A 20,251-nucleotide genomic window follows, 5' to 3' on the forward strand; every position below is an offset into this window, starting at 1 on the left:
CTTTCTCAGTGACTTAACAACTAATAGATTGTGTAGTTTGAAGGATTTTTTAGTTGAATTTTAAGTTACAGGAAAAATGCTTTTTTTCCTGTACACTGTCTTGATTGTATTGCAGGTTGATATCCCAGTAAGAGGAAATGCATTTGAAATTTAGACTGAGGAAGTGGAACATTAACTCAGTTTCATTTATAACATTCTTAAATTGTTTCCAAAGATCTATAGTTGGCAGTGTTAGTTAGATAGTGGCTTAAGACAGAATATATAAGTTAAAGTAGTTACCTATTATTAGATCCTATTATTTTTCAGTTTTATTTTTTCTCTCTTCTCAAAATCTGAAGGCAATATTAGGCTGTCATTTATTCTGTTTAAGTTTCTTCGAAAATAGGTTAATACTATTTCACATATGAGGAAGTTATTACATAAATATCAGGATAACATTGATGATTTTAATGCAATATCTGTACTGTAGACCCAGGAGTTGCCTTAAAAAATATTTTTGTTTTGATAAACATAGCTACTGCAGCTAATAGTTATAATATTCTAATTGAGAACTTGGGTTTATGGCAGCTGGCCTAAATTCAATCTACTAATTTAAGCATTAAAATTTGTCACTACTCTTTTAGAGATAAGAAAATAGCCTTTTTTTTCCAAATTGGGGGTTCAGAAGAATGAGTTTAGGGGAATATTTTCCAAGAATTAGTTCCATACTATTAGCATTTATATAAAGTTTAAAACAAATATTAGCTTGAACGTAGTCATTGTTTATTTTTTCCATCCTATGCTAAATATATTTAAAAATAAAAACCAAATATAAGATTTAAGATTTTCTTCCTTCTATAGATTTGTTTCTGTACTACTTAAACATCTTGAGCAGATGGTTAGAATTTTCATTCAAAAAGGCTTTTTCTTTATGCAGCCCATACTTAGCTCATTCAAAATGATTAAACCATTAGTGTTGTTTGTTTTTTTTTTTATAAAATCTTAGTTCTTGACTTAGTAGAGACCTTTGTTGGTCTAGTTAAACTGGGTCACTCCTCCCAACTCTAAGCACAAAGCCTGGCCTAGTGCAGGTGCCATAAAAATGCTAATTAACTGACTACTTTTTCTTATCAGTAAGAGGAGGAGTTTAACTAGATGACTTGCCCCAGATCATAAAGGTCGTAGCCATCTTTGATGGGAAGTGAAGCACTTTCCTTAGCAATCCTTTGGGCCTTCCTTTTGTTCTTTTATAATAGCCTTACCTTGTTATGAAATGTATTGTCTCAGAGGAACCCTTTTCTAAAAAAAAATTGTTAGATTTATGACTAACAGTTACTAGAATAAATATGGATGTATTTTCAAAATTGTGATTTTGGTATTTGTAGTTGATATCATTAGCATTCTATGAATGCCCCAAGATAGTCAAAATACTGAGAAGAGAGAACTCTTGCAAATAGAACAAAGCTATTATGAGATAGGTTTTTAGAGAAATTAGGAAAATTTTAGCTTATTATATCATTGAAAAATGATAACAAAATGTAGGGTTTAAGGTTTACCAAGCACTTTCCTCACAATAGTCCTGTGAAAGTATATAATATATATGTATATATATATATATATATATATATATATATAAATTGTATTAGTCCAATTTGCTGATGGAAAGAAGTTTTCTAGGAGCAGTGCTTTTTAAAGAAATGCAGAAAACTCTCATCTCTGATGTAAATTATTAATCTTGTCTAGTATTTTTCATAACAATTGAAATTATATGATCTTTTAAAGAAGATAATCTATATCCTTTAAGACTAATGAAACATAAGGTACATCCAGGGATCTGCACAGAATGAAAAGAAAATCTTCAACAAAACATTTGACAAATTGTGAACCTAATTCAAATACAACCAAACATCCTATATTACTTGATACATGTTGTATATAATTATTGCTTATTTCTAGAAATACTTTTTTTTCATTAATCAAAGCCCTTTTAAAATATTGAATATATCATAAAAATCTTCTGGTCAGCTTATACCAAAAACGTTTTAAATATAGCTTTAAAGGTGAAGTAGTTAAGCTTTCTTGCTGATGAAGATTTTTAAAAAAAAAACATAATTTATAGGACATTTTAAGAAAAGAATGAAGAATCCTCTGAGGCGATCTGAAAGATTCTAGGCTGCAAAGCTGTATAGTTTATCAAGTTTTTAAACTATTTCAACTCCATTCAGAGTAAAATAAGTTGTTTTTAGGTTTTCAAATTGAAGTGAGTTTTTGCACCCAATTTTGAGTGACAATATAAGGTGTAAATAATTTCGCACAATAAAAAGAAAGCATTAACATGCTATTTTAAAGGGCACTTTGGAAAAGGTCTATAGAAATCCTCTGAGAGTTCAAATGATCTCAGTGTATTGTATTTTTTCCCAATCAGTATAATGAGACTTTTTAACTTTGGATATTTTTACATTCAGTAGACTCTACTGTATATTGCATTGTTACATTGCTTTTTATAATCCACTAAAAATGTGATTGTTTTTGTACCATGGTACTATAGACTAGAATGCTTGGCTAGTTCCTTTTTTCTCCTTCAAAGCTGCCTGTCTGTGCATAGAGTTTCTGCATATTAAAAAGTATCTACATTAAGGCTCTTCTTTTTGAAACATGTCAACTGTTACAGAGATGTTACTTCATAAGCCCTAAGACCAGCTCCCTCATGACTTCTACCTATAATTTTCTTACTTAGGGACCAAACAGCTAGCAGCTAAAAGGTATGGACAGGTAGAAGCTTAATTTTGCTATTGTAGCAACTACCATTTTATTTCCTTTATTCTATTTTTAATCTCCTTGTTGGAAAGTTATATTTTTGCTTAGATTTTCCTTTTAAGTAGACTAGAAGCTTTCTGCTTTTTCTAAACCTCCCTTAAGGGGCTTTAGCTGTCTTCGTTTGCAGAATTCTATTCAACATTATATTCTCAGGTATCTCTAGAACATATCCTCTGGGAATGGCAAGGGAATTCCATAATTGTTTTTCCTGGCCACTTTCCTCATTGGAACAAATGGCTTTTTAAAAAAAGTGTATTCTGATAATTAGTTTCATATTGCCTGTAATCTCATGTTTCACTTTAAAAAGTTGCACAAATACAGCTTAAACTTTTAAGAAACTTCTGTGATATGTATAAGGTAATTAATTGATCACACTTTAACAAATCTTAAGAAAGAAATTCAAGGTAATTAGTGAACTAAAGTGCTTTGGTTTTTCACAGATTTGTTTATCATACATACTATGATATTTTTCCATTGAGGATATGAGTGGTTTTACTATACTACAGAGGTTTAAAGAAACTAACTAAACACACAGCAGTATTTATTTTCAGATTTGAGTTTTCTCATTATTATTAAATAGTTGACTTTTTATGATTTTCAATTTGTAAACAATTACTTCAAATTCTGTAACTATAAGATTTTTGTTATTTTGGATATGTAACTATTTAAGGGCTGAAGGTGATTTCAGATTCTTAAAAATAAGCTTTGCATGTAATAAGTACAATACACTTATTGTACAAAATGTGATTTGTATCCAAATCAGTTTTAAGATATTGCTTATTCAATGTTTAAATTAGATCTACAAAAGTAAAATACATTCAACTCATGGAAACACAGAGTACAACTACCACTAACCATAAAATAAGTCTTCTATTTTGTTGAATTGAAAATCAAATCTTGTGGGATTGACCAATATGCAATAAACTAGCTACTTAATATAAATTAAATTTTTGGCTAGCGTGTCATTTTAAAACTAAGTATGTCAATCCATACAATCTAAACTTAAATTTTTAGTGAAGACTAAAATTGTTCAGAAAATACATGGGATTGGCAACAGTGTAAGCCTTGAATTTTCTTTCTTTCTCTCTCTTTTCTTCTACATTTTTTGTAGCTTTAAGAAATACATATTTCCAAAGACTCAATCTTTCTGGCAGTGTAGAGAATACAATTATATTAAATTTAAATATGGGAATAAATAAAGAGTGGCCAAATTTAAACATTTTAATTTTAATTTTTTTCTTATATTTATGTGACATTCCCATCTGAAAGCCTTTTTTTTTTTTTAAAAGGACAAAACTGCAACTTTATAGTAATCTTTAAGTCTTGAGAATTTTAGGTGCTGGAAGCAATTTATTCCATTTTTCACCAATGCAGGAATCACTGATAGCAAGCCACATGGCTTTTTTGGAATAGTTCTATTGACAGGGTGTTCAGTTTTGAAAGCAATCCATTTCTCTTTTAACAAAGAGCTCCATCAGCTATCTAGGTTCTTTGTAGGCTATTTTCCCTTCTTGAGTAGGCAAAGCCACTCCCCACTACAGGGTGAAAGGTATTATGAAGTTTAACTGAAAGGAATGGAAGCAAGGCCTTCAATAGGGAAGGAATGGAATGGATCAAGAGTGGTGCTTGGGGGGAGGAAACATTTGTCAGCCAGAGAATGGAAGAATGTCAGAATAAGGTGGCAGCTGGGTGGCTCAGTGAATTGAGAGCCAGGCCTAGAGATGGGAGGTCAAGTTCAAATCTGGCTTCAGACACTTCCTAACTGTGTGATCCTGGGCAAGTCACTTAACCCCTATTGCCTAGCCCTTACTACTCTTCTGTCTTGGAACCAATATTGACATAATATTGGTTCCAAGACAGAAGGTAAGGTTTTCAGGGGAAAAAAAAATACACAGTATCGATTCTAAGATGTAATGGGGAGGGTTTAAAAAAATGTCAGAGTAAGGAGGAAAATAAGATTACTATATACTTTGAATTTAAAAAAGGAGTGGGATGCTTGTCCTATAACTGCTCGTCCTCCAGGGAATGATAGAGTAAAGCCACAGAACCTCATTCAATAAAGGATCAGAGAAAGAGGAGTAAATAGGTTGGAGACCTTTTTTTTTCTTTTCCCCATTTCATGGACATGTTAGGTGCAAGTCATAAAGTCAGGGGATATGCAGGCATACCCAGTTTAGTCTGAGAAACACAGAACATCAGCATTGATAGGATTTTTATTATAGAAAAAGGAGGAGCAAAGCTGGGGATTACATCAAGGAAACTTTTAACAAAGGAAGGAAAGGTAAAATAAATTGAGGAGTGGGTATATAGGGTATATTTACCCCTAAACTTAACATGGGTAGATCCAGGGTTTGGCTAAGATTGTTGATAATTGGATTAAAGTATTTATCCATCATTTTGAAAGTAGGTTTTGACGGCCCCCTTGAGAAAAGGATCTAATTTTGGTGGGGGCAAGAAATCTTTTATCTTCTTGGTTAATTTGCATTTAATTTATAACAAACAAATTTCAAAGGGGGAGAGAGGAGGAATTTTGATAAATAGGCAATTACATATATTCTTAATATCTAAATGATTAGCTTACCATTAATCCTAAATTTTAGTTGACTTGGCTATTAAATGTTAATGGTTAGAACTACTTCTTACTGCAAAATCAGAGTAATCACTAACAGTTCCTAATCAATAACTAATTCTAAATTGAATTTATTACTTCTGTGTGGTGTCACAGACTTTTTGTTTATACCAGCTCTTCTTACTGCGTGAGCCGTGGTTGAGTGTGCTATTCTCAGAAGGAATATTCAGCTTGCAAAGGTGAGTTGATTACCTTTTGTTGACTGTGGACCCCAGTTTGGGAGGGGGACTTGATGAAAGACAGAAAGGGCAATGAACAACTGGGTTGGAAGAATCTACCACCCAGTCGCAGGTGTTTTGGATTGTAGCACAGGGAAGTAGGTAGGAGACTGGTGTTGGGAACTTGTATATATTTCCTATTTGCTGCCTAGTCAGTTGGTGCTTCTTAGCCCATCATTGAAGTGTTCTCTTTCATGAAGGGGAATAAACAACTGCCTCTTTTTACTCCTGCCTTCTCATTCTAGGTTATTTGAGTGAGTCATTTTTATCTCACACATTGCTATATACAGATTAATGATCTGTCTAAAAATTGACCATTTGCCTTCCTTTAATTTTTTTGTTTGTATTATTTAAAAAGAAATTTAAAACAGCACATAGAAAAACTTGAGAAAGCATATGAAAAAAATGGCCAAAGATTGCTATGGAATACAGCTCCAAGACAAGGGGGAAAAAGGTAAAGAGAAAGTGATTTGGAGGGTTAAGTGATATTGCAGGGTTAAGAAAATTCAATTTTTGCAAGGACTGATTGAGACTTCTCACTTCTTTCTAGCTGTTTTTCTGGCTAATCTGTGACCTTCAGCATTGCCTTAGACTTTTGGATGAGCAGGAACATACTTCCACTCATCACCTATAATCCCAAGTCATGCTATCCAGTTTAGTGAATTGGTCTTTTAAAAAAACAAACAAAAAAAAAAAACTTGTTTTCCAGACATTTTCATTTGTTAATCCATTCATTCGTACCTTTGGTGAGAAGTTGGTTACCTATGTACACAGTGACTTTCACAGGGTTTGGGGGCTTAGCTTGCTTGGTCTCATTGTTTGCTGCTTCTAATGAGGCTCTTTGGTTTGTTATGCAGCACATATACTACTTGGGTTTAGGCCAGTGATAGGCAAACTACAGCCCCTGGGCCAGATGCAGCCTCCTGAAATGTTCTAGCCAGCTGTCTGACATTATTCCTAATCTGACAAATACAATGAGTTGGATACAACACAATGAAACTTCCAAAGAGTTGCCTTAGAAACAGACTGGCAGATGAGCATTTCCTTTCCTTTGGTCCCCTCTTTAAAAAGTTTGCCCATCACTGGTTTAGATCATGGCTTCTGACCAGCAGTCGCAGATACCTCCTTGTGCCCCTTCTCTTCCATTGTTACAGTGCTAGAGTCTGATCCCTGGTGCTGATGCTCATACCAACCTCCAGAGCCTCTATTCTGCCATATTCTGCCATAGTTAGAACTCCAAGAGTCCTGCTGATTGTGTTTCCAATTCATCTCTAGTCTCCCCAAAGGTTTGGCAGAGAAAAAAGGAACTCTGACCTTTAGAGAATGTGAGTTGGAGACTTTACTTTGAGGTACAGGAGGAACCATTTGTCAAAACAGGTGACTACTACCAATCTCCAGAGATCTGCATAGGCTCAAATGATACTGTTCAAAGAAAACAAAAAAGCATCACCAAAAATTATAAAGTCTTAGGCAAGAAACTGTGACAAGGACTTGGGTTTTATTTCCCTCACTGATTCTCACTGAAGGTGGGGAATGGAGAATATTAACTAATTTGAGAGGCAAACTCCTTCCTGAGAATGTAGTACTTGTGAAAAGAATTTGGAGTTAAGGAACCCAGCTTAAAATTTAACAGTTACAGACTCCTAACAAGGGATGAAGTGCATCTAACTAGGACTAGCAAGAATGTTATTTATCTAATGAGGAAAAAAAAATTTGTAGCAACTTTCTCTTGATAAAGGTCTCATTTCTTTTCCTTCTTTTTTTTTAATCATTGCCAAGAAAGACCCCATAATGGTGTCACAAAGAGCTGGACACACCAAAAACGACTAAACAACTAAGAAAAGCTAGATTAAACCCCATTATAGCTCCTAAAGTAGCAATATTTAGGGAGCAGATGTAATTCTAGTCTGGTACTCCCGCTTTCTTAGGAGAGCTTCATGAAAGTCTCCCTTAAAGGTATAGGGCCCTGAGGGCGAACCTATAACACGCATGTCAGCATTGACACATGTAGACATTTTCAATGACACACAGCCGCATGCATCTGCATTATGCCATTTTTTTCTCAAAGTGATCCACCACCCGAGTTATGCTCGTTTTTTTTGGCTAATTTTGACACACCAAGCTCGAAAGGTTGCCCACTACTGGTATAGGGAGAAGAGGCTAGAGATTCTCTTTTGCCTCCTAAATGTCTCATTCCTAATGTATATAGGGAACTTCCAAATTCAAATTTGTAAGAATAAGAAGCATTCCCTAATTGATAATAGACAAAGGATAGGAACATGCAGTATTCAGTCAGAAGAAATCTAAGTTATCAATAGCCCTGTTTAAAAAAGGCTTCAACTGGGGGAGTAGAAACAGAGAAGAAAAACAACTGCTTCATCACATGGTTAAATGGGGATATGATTGGGGATATTGATGATCTAAGCCAGGGGTCAGCAACCTTTTTGGCCGTAAGAGCCATAAACGCCACATTTTTTAAAATGTAATTTCGTGAGAGCCCTACAGTGCTCACAGTACATGCTCCTGTAACAGCGCCTGAAAAAAAATTGACTTTATGGCTCCTGCAGAAAGAGCCATATCTGGCCCTCAAAAGAGCCATACATTGCAAATCCCTGATCTAAGGGATCACCCTAATGCAAATATTAATAATATGGAAATAGGTCTTGATCAATGACACAAATAAAACCTAGTGGAATTGCTCGTTGGCTATGGGAGGGAGGAGGGGGGAGGGAAAGAACATGATTCATGTAACCATGGAAAAATATTCTAAATTAAACAAATAAATAAACAAAAAAAGGCTTTGGATTACTAATTAGAGAAATGCAGATTAAAATAATTGAGATTCCACCTCATACACTTTAAGTTGACAAAGTTGGCAGAAAAGGGGAAAAAATGCTGAAGGAGTTATGGTAAAACATTATTGCATTGCTATAAATAGTCTAGCATTCTAGAAGGCAATTTGGAACTAGTCCCAAAAACCTATTAAACTGTATAACCTCTGACCCAGCAATATCATGATTGGGTTTATACTTTTAAGAGATTTAAAAAAAAAAAAAAAAGAGCAAAAGGTCCCATATGTCCAAAAATATTTATGGCAGCTTTTTTTTTTGTTGTGACAAATGATTAGAAACTGGAGGTGAGTACTTATCAATTAGAAAATGGCTAAACAAATTAAAGTGTATGAAGTTACAGTATATTTTATAATATATAATTATTATATAGGAAATATGAAAAACAGTACTATTGTGTTGTAAGAACTGATGAGGGCAGAGGTTTCAGAGATATGGGGAAAGTCTTATAAGGAACTGATGCAGAGTGAAGTGAGCAGAACCAGAATTTAACAATTTATGCAATACCTATAATATTGTAAAGCTAAACAACTGTGAGAGACTTAGGAACTCTGGTCAACAAAATGAATGATCACAATATTGGAAGACACATAAGGAAACATGCTACTGACAACTTTCCTTATAGAGAAGTGATAGACTAAGTGCAAATTAAAATGTATTGGGGCGGAGGAGGTTGACCAACATGAGAATTTGTTTTGCTTGACCATACAAGTTTATAGTGGATTTTCTTTTCTTTTTTTTTTTTTTTTATTAGGGGTGAGGGAAAACTTGAAGGGAAAGGAGGCAAGGAGGGAGAGAAGAGAGAAGAGAAAATAAAGTTTGATTAAAAAATATATTGCCTGATGTCTTTCCAAGACTAACCAAAAGTGCTTTCAAATTAAAAGTACGGGGAGGGGGAGGAGAACATGGCCTGTGTTTATTCACCAAGCTAGAAACTAAAGAGAGTAATAACTACAAGGAAGGAAGAAGAAATTTAATTGAAATACCCAGAGGTTCACAGATAACATCCAAGAAAGCCAGTAAACAAGGAGCAAAAATGACTTCATGGATACCATCAAGATTGGTAGAAAGAAATCCATGATTAGAATATGACTTTGGATGCATATACCTTATTCAAAAGAAACATCATAAGTAAAGGGATGGGAAAGGGACAAGGATAGAGACTCATGAGGAAATCTAGGAATCAATAGGAGGGAAGGACATAAGAGTGGGCATTTTGGTAATATTTAGTAGAGGAAAAATCAGCAGAGAAGAATAACTGGTTTTCATAACATCTGGGCAGTGTCAACTTGGAAAAACACAGAACCATTATAGTAGTCAGAAAATCCAAATCTTTAATAAGATAAGAGACAAGTCCTTAATAATCAGCCACCACACAGAGCCAAAGCCCTGGGACTCTGGGGCTTTGGGGACAGTGTCTCTGGGAGAACACCTCCCCAAAGATGATTCTCCAAAGAATAATAGAACCTAGGATTAATACAAAAGCATGGCACTATAAGTATCTGGAATGGATGGGATAATAATAATAGCTAATATAATACTTACTATGAGCCTGGAGCAATGCTAATTACTTTACAATTATATTATTTGAACCTCACTGGGAGATAAGTAATATTATTATCATCATTTTATAGATGAGGAAACTGAGGCAAATAGGGGTCAGGTGACTTGCCCAGGGTCATGCAGAAAGTAAGTTTCCGAGCTGGGTTTGAAACCAGGTCTTTCTTACTTCAGAGCCTGAAGACATAATAAAAACCATCCATGTGAAGTAGGGACTACTCCACTTGGATTTCTTATGACCACACAAGTCACCATATCATACATTTTTGATTATACATGTTTCCATATAGTAACAAAGGGTCCCATAATCATTAAAGCTAAGGGCCACTATATCTTTGTTGCATGTCCTTGCTGTGTTAGGTTAGGCCTAGGTAAATCTTTTGTTAACTGTTCAGTGCCTTGTGAGGTTCTCATTTTGACCTAATACTGAAACGGAACAGGGGGCCTGGTGTTAAGGCTACCCTTAATAAGGGCTTTAGTGGACTTCAATTTTATCAGTCATATGATGTGACAACCAAAAAAACTAATATATTCCTGGATTGCTTTGAGAGATGGCTTCTAGGAGGAGGTGATAATACCTTTATACTCTGCCCTCATTGGACATCATTAAGAACGTTCAGTTCTTGGCAGAGTATACAGAAAAAAGCAACTAGGATCATAAAAGACCTCGAGTTCATATCATACAAGGAGCAGTTAAACTGAGGAATACACAATTCAGAGCAATTTGAAAGAACTGGGAAAGAGCAACAGATTCGTGATTCATATATTCTCTTCTTTCTCTCCTTTGTATAAAGAAATGTTACTGTTTGATGTTTTCCAAGTTCATAACTTACTATGAAAATTTTAAACTAAAAAATAAAAGGGGAAAAAGGAAGCCCACGTGGGTCGCTGGGGTCAGTGAGACTTCAAGGGAAGCTTTACTACGAGGATGGCTAACAGCCACCAGGGGGCACCCACAACATCGCAGCTCGTTGCACGCACAGATAAGATGCTTTCTTGAAAGCAATATAGTTGTCATTTCCGTTGACGTAATGGACGTAGGGGGACGGGAAGAGATCGAGTCTTGGAAGGTCGTAGCAAAGAAGCAGTCGGCCGCTTCACTCTACTTTAGTATGACTACCAGCTTCCTCCGCTTTCACCCGCCCCTCTCTTCCTCCAACCCACCCCACCATTTCTTTGACCAATGCCTTTTGGCCTTCCTTTTCTGGTCTACCCAATGGGTGAGGCGAAACCTTAAGACCGACGGAAATAATTAAGCTAAGGGGGCGGGGTCTTGGCTGTCGGGAAAACTCCGCAAGGCTGTCGCAGTCTACGCCATCATTAGCTGGGGTTTGGTGGTCTCCTATCTCCCACTTCGCCCCAACGTTATTTGGACTGTCAGCGAGGGCTACCGGCTAGGCTGGATTGCGAAGAGCAGAAGCATCTGGAAGCATCTTTGATCTCCCGGAGCCTGGTGCGACTAGGACGCCGATTTCGGCGCTTCAAAGGCGGCGTGCGCCATAGGGAAAAGTGGGGTGAGGACAGAGCCCAAGCAGCCTAAGGAGAGGAAGCTCCTCGTCTGGGAGGAAGCTGAGGCCGGAGTATAAAAGTGCAGCGAATGCCAAGGGAGGAGATTGCCTCTCTCCCGCTGCTTGGCCCTCGAGCGAATTCCCAGTGAGGTTAGTACTTTACCTGCGCTTGCTACTTTGAGTGACACCCAGCGGACTTCCTAAGAACTACAAGGTTTTTGATGTGGATGTAATAACACCCTTGAGATGTTTAAATGACGTCATTTTGCTAGTTTTTTGTTTTTAATTCGGGGAAGGTTCCCAACTGTCTAGAATTAATGATAGCGTATTTATGTAGCGTTTTAAGGTTCGCAAATCGCTTTACAAATCCTTTTACGGTAATAACGCTGGGAGCTAAATGGCGTCATTACCTCAATTTTACAGATGTGACTTCCTCAGGGTCACACAGCTAATAGGTTAGAGGCAGGACTTGAATTCTGGTTTCCCTGATTCCATCTCCTTTACTTTATTCAATGGCCTATCTCACTACCTTCTAAGCACGGCTGTTTCTTCTAAACATGGCTGGGGTGTTGTGAATTTGTTGTTGTTGTTTTTTATACTTAGATAACCGATAAAACTGTTCCCTTTGTAATCCTGTTTATCTTATTTAATGCATCTAAAAAGATCATTCTGAGAATAGGTCTTATGGGCTTCACCTGGCTGACTGTGACTGGGGTCTTTGACACGTATTGGGGGGGCCTAGTCAAGCATTGATTAGGCCACTGCTATTTGCTCTAGGCACTGTGCTAGGCCGTGGTTTAAAAGTCTGGAAGACTGACAAAGATCTGTGATTTACTAAAAAAAGGTTAAGACTGTCTATCCGTACTAGGGGCTGCAGCTATGTATAATTCAAATCCAAATTGTGAAGCAAAAGTAGATGCCTTATCTGCATATGGCAATATCATTTCACCATGTTTTCAGTGAATGAGGTGTCTCAGATAAAATGCTTATCCTTTTAAGTGCCAAAACTAAATTTTTAATACTTTGAAGGGAATGTTTTAAAATCTGAGCATGTTGGACATAATTCTTTTTTTTAAACCTTTACTTTCTATTTTAGAATTGATATTAAGTATTAGTTCCTCCAGAAGAACAGGAAGGGCTAGGCAGTTGGGGTTAAGTGATTTGCCTAGGGGTCACAAAGCTAGGAAGTGTCTGTCTAGATTTGACCCAGAATCTCCCATCTTCAAGGCCTTGCCTGTATCCATTGAGCCACCTAGCTTCCCCAACATAATTTATTCTTAATGATTCACAGCTATGAACTTCAGTTTTAAGCCGAAGTACTCTTAATATCCGTCCTTAACACTAAATTCTTAAGCCTGAGTGTACTACTTGTTATTTTTGTTTTGTTTTGGGGATTTTTTTGTGTCTCTGCTTCTTAAGGTTTTCTTGTCCAGCTATCAGATGCTTGGCTATTAATTTTGTTTCATGCTCTTATTAGAAATGAGTTCATTAGAATTAATGACCTCATCCTGGATGCCATGCTTAAAAAAAAATTTAGAATTTTAAAATCTTGAACTTATCTCCTCCCTTAAAAGAGCATTTCCAAATACATAGCAGAATACAAAGTGCAAATAAAACCATGAATCTCCATTTAATCTTGCTTGCTTTTTCAAGTATATGATAAAATCCACTCATTACTTTAAAAACTTATTTGTGTTCCTTATGAACTTCTTTCTTTGTTGTATATTAAAAAACCCCAACACTTCAATGCCTTTATTTTCATTTCATTATTACTGCTAACTTCTTTTCCTCACCTTATTATTAATTTGTCTCTAATTTTCAAAATTTACAGCAGATTGAGAAACTTGATTACCAAACTTCAGAATTTTCTAAAATAAGAGTAAATAACATTCAGCCGAAGGCTTGAGGACTCTAAAACATTTTGATTCTTTAGTATGAATTTAAGCACATTGCTTTTCAGAACTTTTATTCTAGCATCTCTATAGACTTTTGCTGTTTTTTGATTCTTGATTGTGACATAGATTAGTGAAGTCCCTGGATCAGTGTTCTCTGGATTTATGAGGTGTATTATGATGTTGTACATTTTTAGTTTTAGCATGGACCAAAAAAAGTGTACTTGTAGATGAAGAAAGCAAAAGTGTATATGTTTTGGATATGCTTCAACTTAAAAGGCAATACCCTTCTCTCTCCCATCAAGCTGTACTCCAAATGTGTTTTTAAGATTTCTCAATTTATTTCTTTGGGTTCTCAAGATGAATTATGCTTACCCACTGGTTTTATCTAGTTTCCATCCTCAAAAAAGATAGACCCTCCAATTTGGAATTATGCACAAAGGGCTTTAAAAGACTATCTGCCCTTTGATCCAGCCATACCACTGTTGGGTTTGTAGTCCAAAGAGATAATAGGGGAAAATATGTATACAAAAATATTTATAGCTGCACTCTTTGTGGTGGCAAAAAAATGGAAAATGAGGGGGTGTCCATCAATTTTGGGAATGGCTGAACAAATTGTGGTATCTGTTGGTGATGGAATAGAATACTATTGTGCTGAAAGGAATGACGAACTGGAGGAATTCCATGTAAACTGGAACAACCTCCAGGAATTGATGCAGAGCGAAAGGAACAGAATCAGGAGAACATTGTTCACAGAGTCTGATATATTATGGCATGGCACAATCGAATGTAACAGACTTTCCTACTAGCAGCAATGCAATGACCCAGGACAATTCTGAGGGACTTATGAGAAAGAATGCTATCCACATCCAGAGAAAGAACTGTGGGAGGGAGCAGCTGGGTAGTGCAGTGGATTGAGAGCCAGGCCTAGAGACGGAAGGTCCTGGGTTCAAATTTGACCTCAGACACTTCCTAGCTGTGTGACTCTGGGCAAATCACTTAACCCCCATTGCCTAGCCCTTACTGATCTTCTGTATTGGAACTAATACATAGCATTGACTCCAAGACTCCAAGGTAAGGGTTTAAAAAAAAAAAAAAAAAGAACTGTGGGAGTAAAAACCCACAAGAAAAACAACTTCTTGATCACATGGTTTGATGGGAATATGATTGGGGATATAGACTCTAAATGATCACTCTTGCAAATATTAATAATTTGGAAATAGGTCTTGATCAAGGATATTATTAAGAGTTTTCTTAATCTTTCCCTTTTTCTCTTTAAGAGGCAAGGGAGCAAAAAAGATTTCTGAGTAAGAGCCCCCCTGCTGTGCAAGCTAGCAGCTGATGACAATTAGGAGGACTGGCTAAAAGTTGGTAGGTGAGTGGCTGGCAGTTGGAAAGAGGCTTTTGTCTCTGGGTCCCCTGGGGAGAGGAGCAGCAGTTTCTGGCTCTCTCAGACTGGCAGTTTTTGACTGACAGTTGTGGATAGATAAAATGTATTTAAGGCCTTAACAGCCTCATTGATTATTGATCAGCTTAGGTAAATAGTTAGATAGTGGGTAAAATAAACTAAGTGTTTTGTTTTACCAAACTGCTCTCCTGACTTTAGTTGAAACTCCTACCCCCAAAATTTAACCCTTCACAATATGTAAGAGTTAAAATTGGTTTTGGTCAAAGTAAGAGTTATTAAAAAGTTGTGGTCACCATTTATAATAATTAAAAATTAAACTATGAGTATGTTAGTAGCTTTATTACAGCAAAAGTAGAGAGAGTAAAGAGAGGGAAATGTAGGAAGGAGGTAGAAAATATCGCCTAGGCTAAATACCCTAAGTCAGGATCCGAGTGCCTCACCGAAGGAGAGCATCCCACTGAAGAAAGGAGAAGAGCTGAAAGACCAGTGTTGCTGGCTAGGGTCTCCTCAACCCAAACCAGTCACCAAAGCCAAACTCCTCAAGCCACCAAACACAGAATCTCTAACGCAGAATGAAATCCAACACAGAGACACCAACGCAGCAGAAGGTCTTCAACACAGAAGTTGTCCAATGCAGAAGTATCTGTTCATCTCCTCAGTCTTGCCTTTAATAACTGTTTTTCCATGTCACTTCTTGTCACTCTGGTTTCTACTTCCTTTCACTGTGGGCTAGTCTATCACATCTCAGGACCCAATCATAGTTTCTTAATTTGCCCGGCAATGCCCAGGTCCGGCAGTGCTAGTGGGATCCACTTCTGGGCTTTGAGAGTGTGAACTTCCTTTTCTAGTAAAAGGTTCTTCAAGTGTTTGACTAAGTGTGAAAGGAGGGGCACTCCAAGTTCTTGATTGATTAAGTTAAAATAAACAAAAGAAGATGATTCCATTTACCCCAGTGGTTCCCATACTTTTTTGGCCTACTGCCCCCTTTCCAGAAAAAATATTACTTAGCACCCCCTGTCGCATACTATCGCCGCCTCCTTACAGTTATTCACCACCCCCAAATGCACCTGTGGCCATCACTGCCCTCCTGGATCGCTGCAGCACCCACCAGGGGGCGGTGACGCCCACTTTGGGAATCACTGATTTACACAGATACATGTAAAACCCAGTGGAATTGCTTGTTGGCTACGGGAGAGGGGAGGAAAGAGGGAAGGGAAGGAACATGAATCATGTAACTACGAAGAAACATTCAAAATTAATTAAATAAGTAAATTTTAAAAAAAGATAGGGCCCTCAACTATAGAATTATAGTGTTCATTGGAATATATTCTATAACTCTTGGGAATACTTTTTTACTTGAAGAAACTGGGGAAATTAGTTGTCCTTATTCATTTAACAGAAAAATCTCAAATGATAAAATGGTATATATTTTCTTTCATCAGGTGTGATTACCCTAACAAAGGCTTGGGCTTTTTCATTTTAACTGGAAATGTAGAGTTTTTGAAAGAAAAATTGACCATTCATTTAGTTGTTGAGTCACTAGATATTTGAGATTTTGCTGAGCCTTGGAGATTTAAAAAAAAATGGTAAAATAGATTTACCTTCAGAGAGTTTATATTCTGGGAAGGAGAAGATTACTAATACTCATGCATATATAAAGAAAATGAAAATAAATATAGGTTAATGAGTAGTAGCTGGAGGTCGAGAAAGGCTTCTTATATAAAAAGTTTTTTTAGTACTGAGTTTTTAAAAAATATATATATTTTTTAACCAGTTACATGTAATAACAAATTTCCACACAAGTTTTCAAATTATATGATCGAACTTATCTCTTCCCCTTCTTTTCCCCCTCCTGGTGCTAGCAGTTGACTAGATCTGAGTTACACATATATTATCATGCAAAACCCATTTCCATATTGCCCATTTTTATAAGTGAGTAATCTTATAAAACCAAAATCTCAAAATGTAAACCCAAATAAAATATTGAAAAATCGTATGCTTTCATCTGCATTCTGACTCCAACAGTTCTTTCTGAGAGGTGGATAGCATTCATTGTCATAAGTCCCTCAGAATTGTCCCCAAGTATTGCCGGTAATAGTTAAGTCTATTACACTTGATTGTTCCCACAGTATTGCTGTTACTGTGTACAGTGTTCTCCTGGTTCTACTCATTTCACTCTGCATCAGTTCATGTAGGTCTTTCCAGCTCTTTCTGAAATCATCCTGTTCATCATTCTTTGTAGCACAATAGTATTCCATTACCATCATATACCACACTTTGTTCAGCCATTCCCCGATTGAGGGACATCCCTTTAGTTTCCAATTCTTTGCCACCACAAAAAGAACAACTGTAAATATATTGAAGTTAAATCTTGAAGGAGGAAATAAGAAGCTCAGTTAAGGCAGAGGGAGTATATTTCATGCATAGGCATAGCACGTGCAAAGATGAAAATGGGAGGGCCAGTTTGGATGGACCAGAGTAGGAAGGGGAGGAAGATATGGTATAAAAAGGCTAGAAAGGTAGATTGGACCAGGTTATGAAGGACAAATGACAAACAGGAATTTGTACTTGATCCCAGAGATATGAGGGAGTCATTGAAGTTTATTGAGTAGGAAGTGAAATAGTTGAGGCTTTGGGAAAAATTGTTATGGCCATTGTGTGGAGAATGGATTAAAGCAGAAAGAGATTTGAGGCTCTGAGGCCAATTATTAGGCTGTTGTAAAAAACTAGAAAGTCCTGGAGTAGAGAGAAAGGGTTAGGTACTTTAGTATCTATTGTGAAGATTGTGTAGACTAGACTTAGAAAATGATTGGGAAAAAAAGAAGAATGAGAGTTGAGCATTTATTTGCAAGAAAACATTCTGCTTTCTAATTTTTTTATTCATAAACTAGAAAAGAAAGATTAATTAAAATTTTTTTCTTCACCTCACAAATAATCTTTGATGTTCATATGGTAGCAGCTAAGTGTGTAATGCCAGGCCTGGAGCCGGGAGCACTCATCTTCCTGAATTGAAATTTAGCCTCAGACACTTACTAGCTGTGTGACCTTTGTAGGAGTTCTTTATACTATCTGATTCAAGCCTGTTCTATGAAGTAGACTCTACAGGCATTGTTCAAAACTTGCATATGAAATAACTGATCTCCCTAGCAAGGTGACTTGCTTGTAGTGTTAGAGGCATTGTTGAAACCAGATCTGCCAGACTCCATTTCAAGCACCCTATCTATTTTCTGCCTCTGTTTTGAGTGATTTCATTTGTGAATACAAGCAGTATTTGATGCCCATTATCTGCCAAGACTTCGTGCCTTCAGGGAGCTTACATTCAGCAGGTTAGAAATATAACATGTCCACATATAAATAAATGCAAGGCCTGGAGTAAAGGGATGACACATAAGGGCCTCTAGAAGGGGGTGGCCCTCTGTAAGAGGGAGATTTTAGGTATTATATAGATATATATTTAAGGTGTGGCCACCAGGAATCAATAATTCAGATTGATTCCATAATTAAAATAGACCCCAGTCAGGATCCGTTTTGCAGATAGAGAGGGTTAATCTAATTAAATCTAATTAAACTAGATTACATGCCACAAGGCCTTAGCAATCAGAGAGGCAAGAAGCCTATTTAAGGTAGAGAGTCTGGAAACCGCCAAGGTAGGCCAAGGAAGTCAGCCTAACTTACCCACATGACAATTCAGAGTAGAAGCAGCCTGAGGACTCAGCTGAGATCCTTCAGCACCAAGTTCAAAGCAGGAACTGCCCCAATAGGAAGTAACCAACATACTTGAAGAGATAGTACCTTTCCTCACTTCCCGTGGGTCCACCTCTAATTCAAGTGGACAAATGGCAACCTCTACACTGATTTGGACTGCCCAAAGGGCAGTCCCTTGTTCTTGATTTGTTACTTATTGTCATGTGTGGGTAACTCATCTCCCCTCCCCACTGAGGGAAGTGGGGATGACATCTCTAGTGGCTAGAGTTTTAACTATGAATGGGCTAGAGCTAATTCTCTTAACATACCCCAGAGCTGAACCTGGAAGGAAGCTTTCATTTAGCCACTTTTTGTTGATATGATTTAGCTTATCTAGCAATGCCACCTTGTTGATCTGTGAGTGAACAAAGGTAATACAAGGTATCAAGTAGTCAAAGTATTGATGGTCAAAAAACTGATTCTTAGCCTTCTGTCTCCTTTCCTGTCATACTGTTACCTTTGTTGCAGAAGAGGAAGGGGTCATGCAACACTAAGGGCATTTAAAAACTTTTCTTTGCTTCACAGGTAGTCATGGTCAAGAAAATTTTCATCACCAGGTAGCCAGCCTAATGACTGTACTTCTAGTTATTAGCTAGGTTGGTCTTTAAAAAACAGATTCAGTCAGTTGCTAGAGTCTTAGTTAGTCTTTCCAGCATGGGAGAAATAACTTAAAATTATAACAGCCATTAAAAAACTTGGGAAAAGGGGCATCTAGGTGGCTCAGTAGATTGGACTCAGGACCTCCCGACTCCAGGCCTGGTATCCTATCTATGAGTCTGAAGGTCCTGGGTTCAAATTTGACCTCAGGACACTTTTTTTTTTTTTAAACCCTTACCTTCCATCTTGTTGGCTCCAAGGCAGAAGAGTGGTAAGGGTAGGCAATGGGGGTCAAGTGACTTCCCAGGGTCACACACCTGGGAAGTGTCTGAGGCCAGATTTGAACCTCCTATCTCTAGGCCTGGCTCTCAATCAACTAAGCTACCCAGATGCCCCCAAGACACTTCTTAATTGTGTGACTTTGGGAGCAAGTCACTTAGTCACTTAACCCTTGCTATTCTTCTTAGAATTTATATTGAGACAGGAGGTAAGAGTTAAAAAAGGGGGGGACTGGGAGAAAAAGAAATCATCCTAGAAAAATTAAGAAACTAAGGATACGAACCTCCACAGAATACTTGATTCCAACTCATCATAGCAGTAACACTGTGAATCTATTTTTGGATCAAAACTTTTATGCTACCTATCCCAGAGTCCATGACAGCTTTATAGGCCAACTCCTATTCTTCAGTTTCTACCTTGGTCACTGAATTCATCTTGGCTAGAAAAATAACCTACTGTATTTTTTTTTTCTGTTGGTTTTACTAATATCTACTGGACTTGATGTTCTTCCTAGATCTTTGTTGGAGGAGTTGCATGAGTGAGAGCTGGCTGTATTACTTCTTCCTCTACTCTACCATCTTCACCAGTCTCCGCCAGCAAAGAAAAACACCTCACAGGTATTTAACCCATTTCGTTTAATTATTTTGAGTTGAGAGGGCAGCTTGAAGTAGTACATAAGACAGGGATACCTCAAGTCCTACTTCTGATATCTCCAGGCTTTGTAGTCCTGGGTAAATCACCTTAAATTTTATTATCCAGGGCAGCATTAGG

At 37.0% G+C, this 20,251-nt stretch overlaps 1 protein-coding gene across 2 annotated transcripts in view; it reads left to right on the forward strand.

The window, feature by feature from the left end:
• Positions 1-11,388: 11,388 nt before the first annotated feature.
• WDR89 (WD repeat domain 89) overlaps positions 11,389-20,251 on the forward strand; it is a 31,575-nt gene continuing 22,712 nt past the window's right edge. The window contains exon 1 of one of the 2 annotated variants that reach the window (XM_044664862.1): positions 11,389-11,710. The gene's annotated coding sequence lies outside the window, so the exon portion shown is untranslated. Of the gene's footprint in view, positions 11,711-20,031; positions 20,098-20,251 lie in introns of those variants that run through there. The other variant, XM_044664861.1, reaches the window with a different exon arrangement.

This window comes from Gracilinanus agilis, chromosome 2, assembly GCF_016433145.1.
Source record: "Gracilinanus agilis isolate LMUSP501 chromosome 2, AgileGrace, whole genome shotgun sequence".
NCBI lineage: Eukaryota > Metazoa > Chordata > Mammalia > Didelphimorphia > Didelphidae > Gracilinanus > Gracilinanus agilis.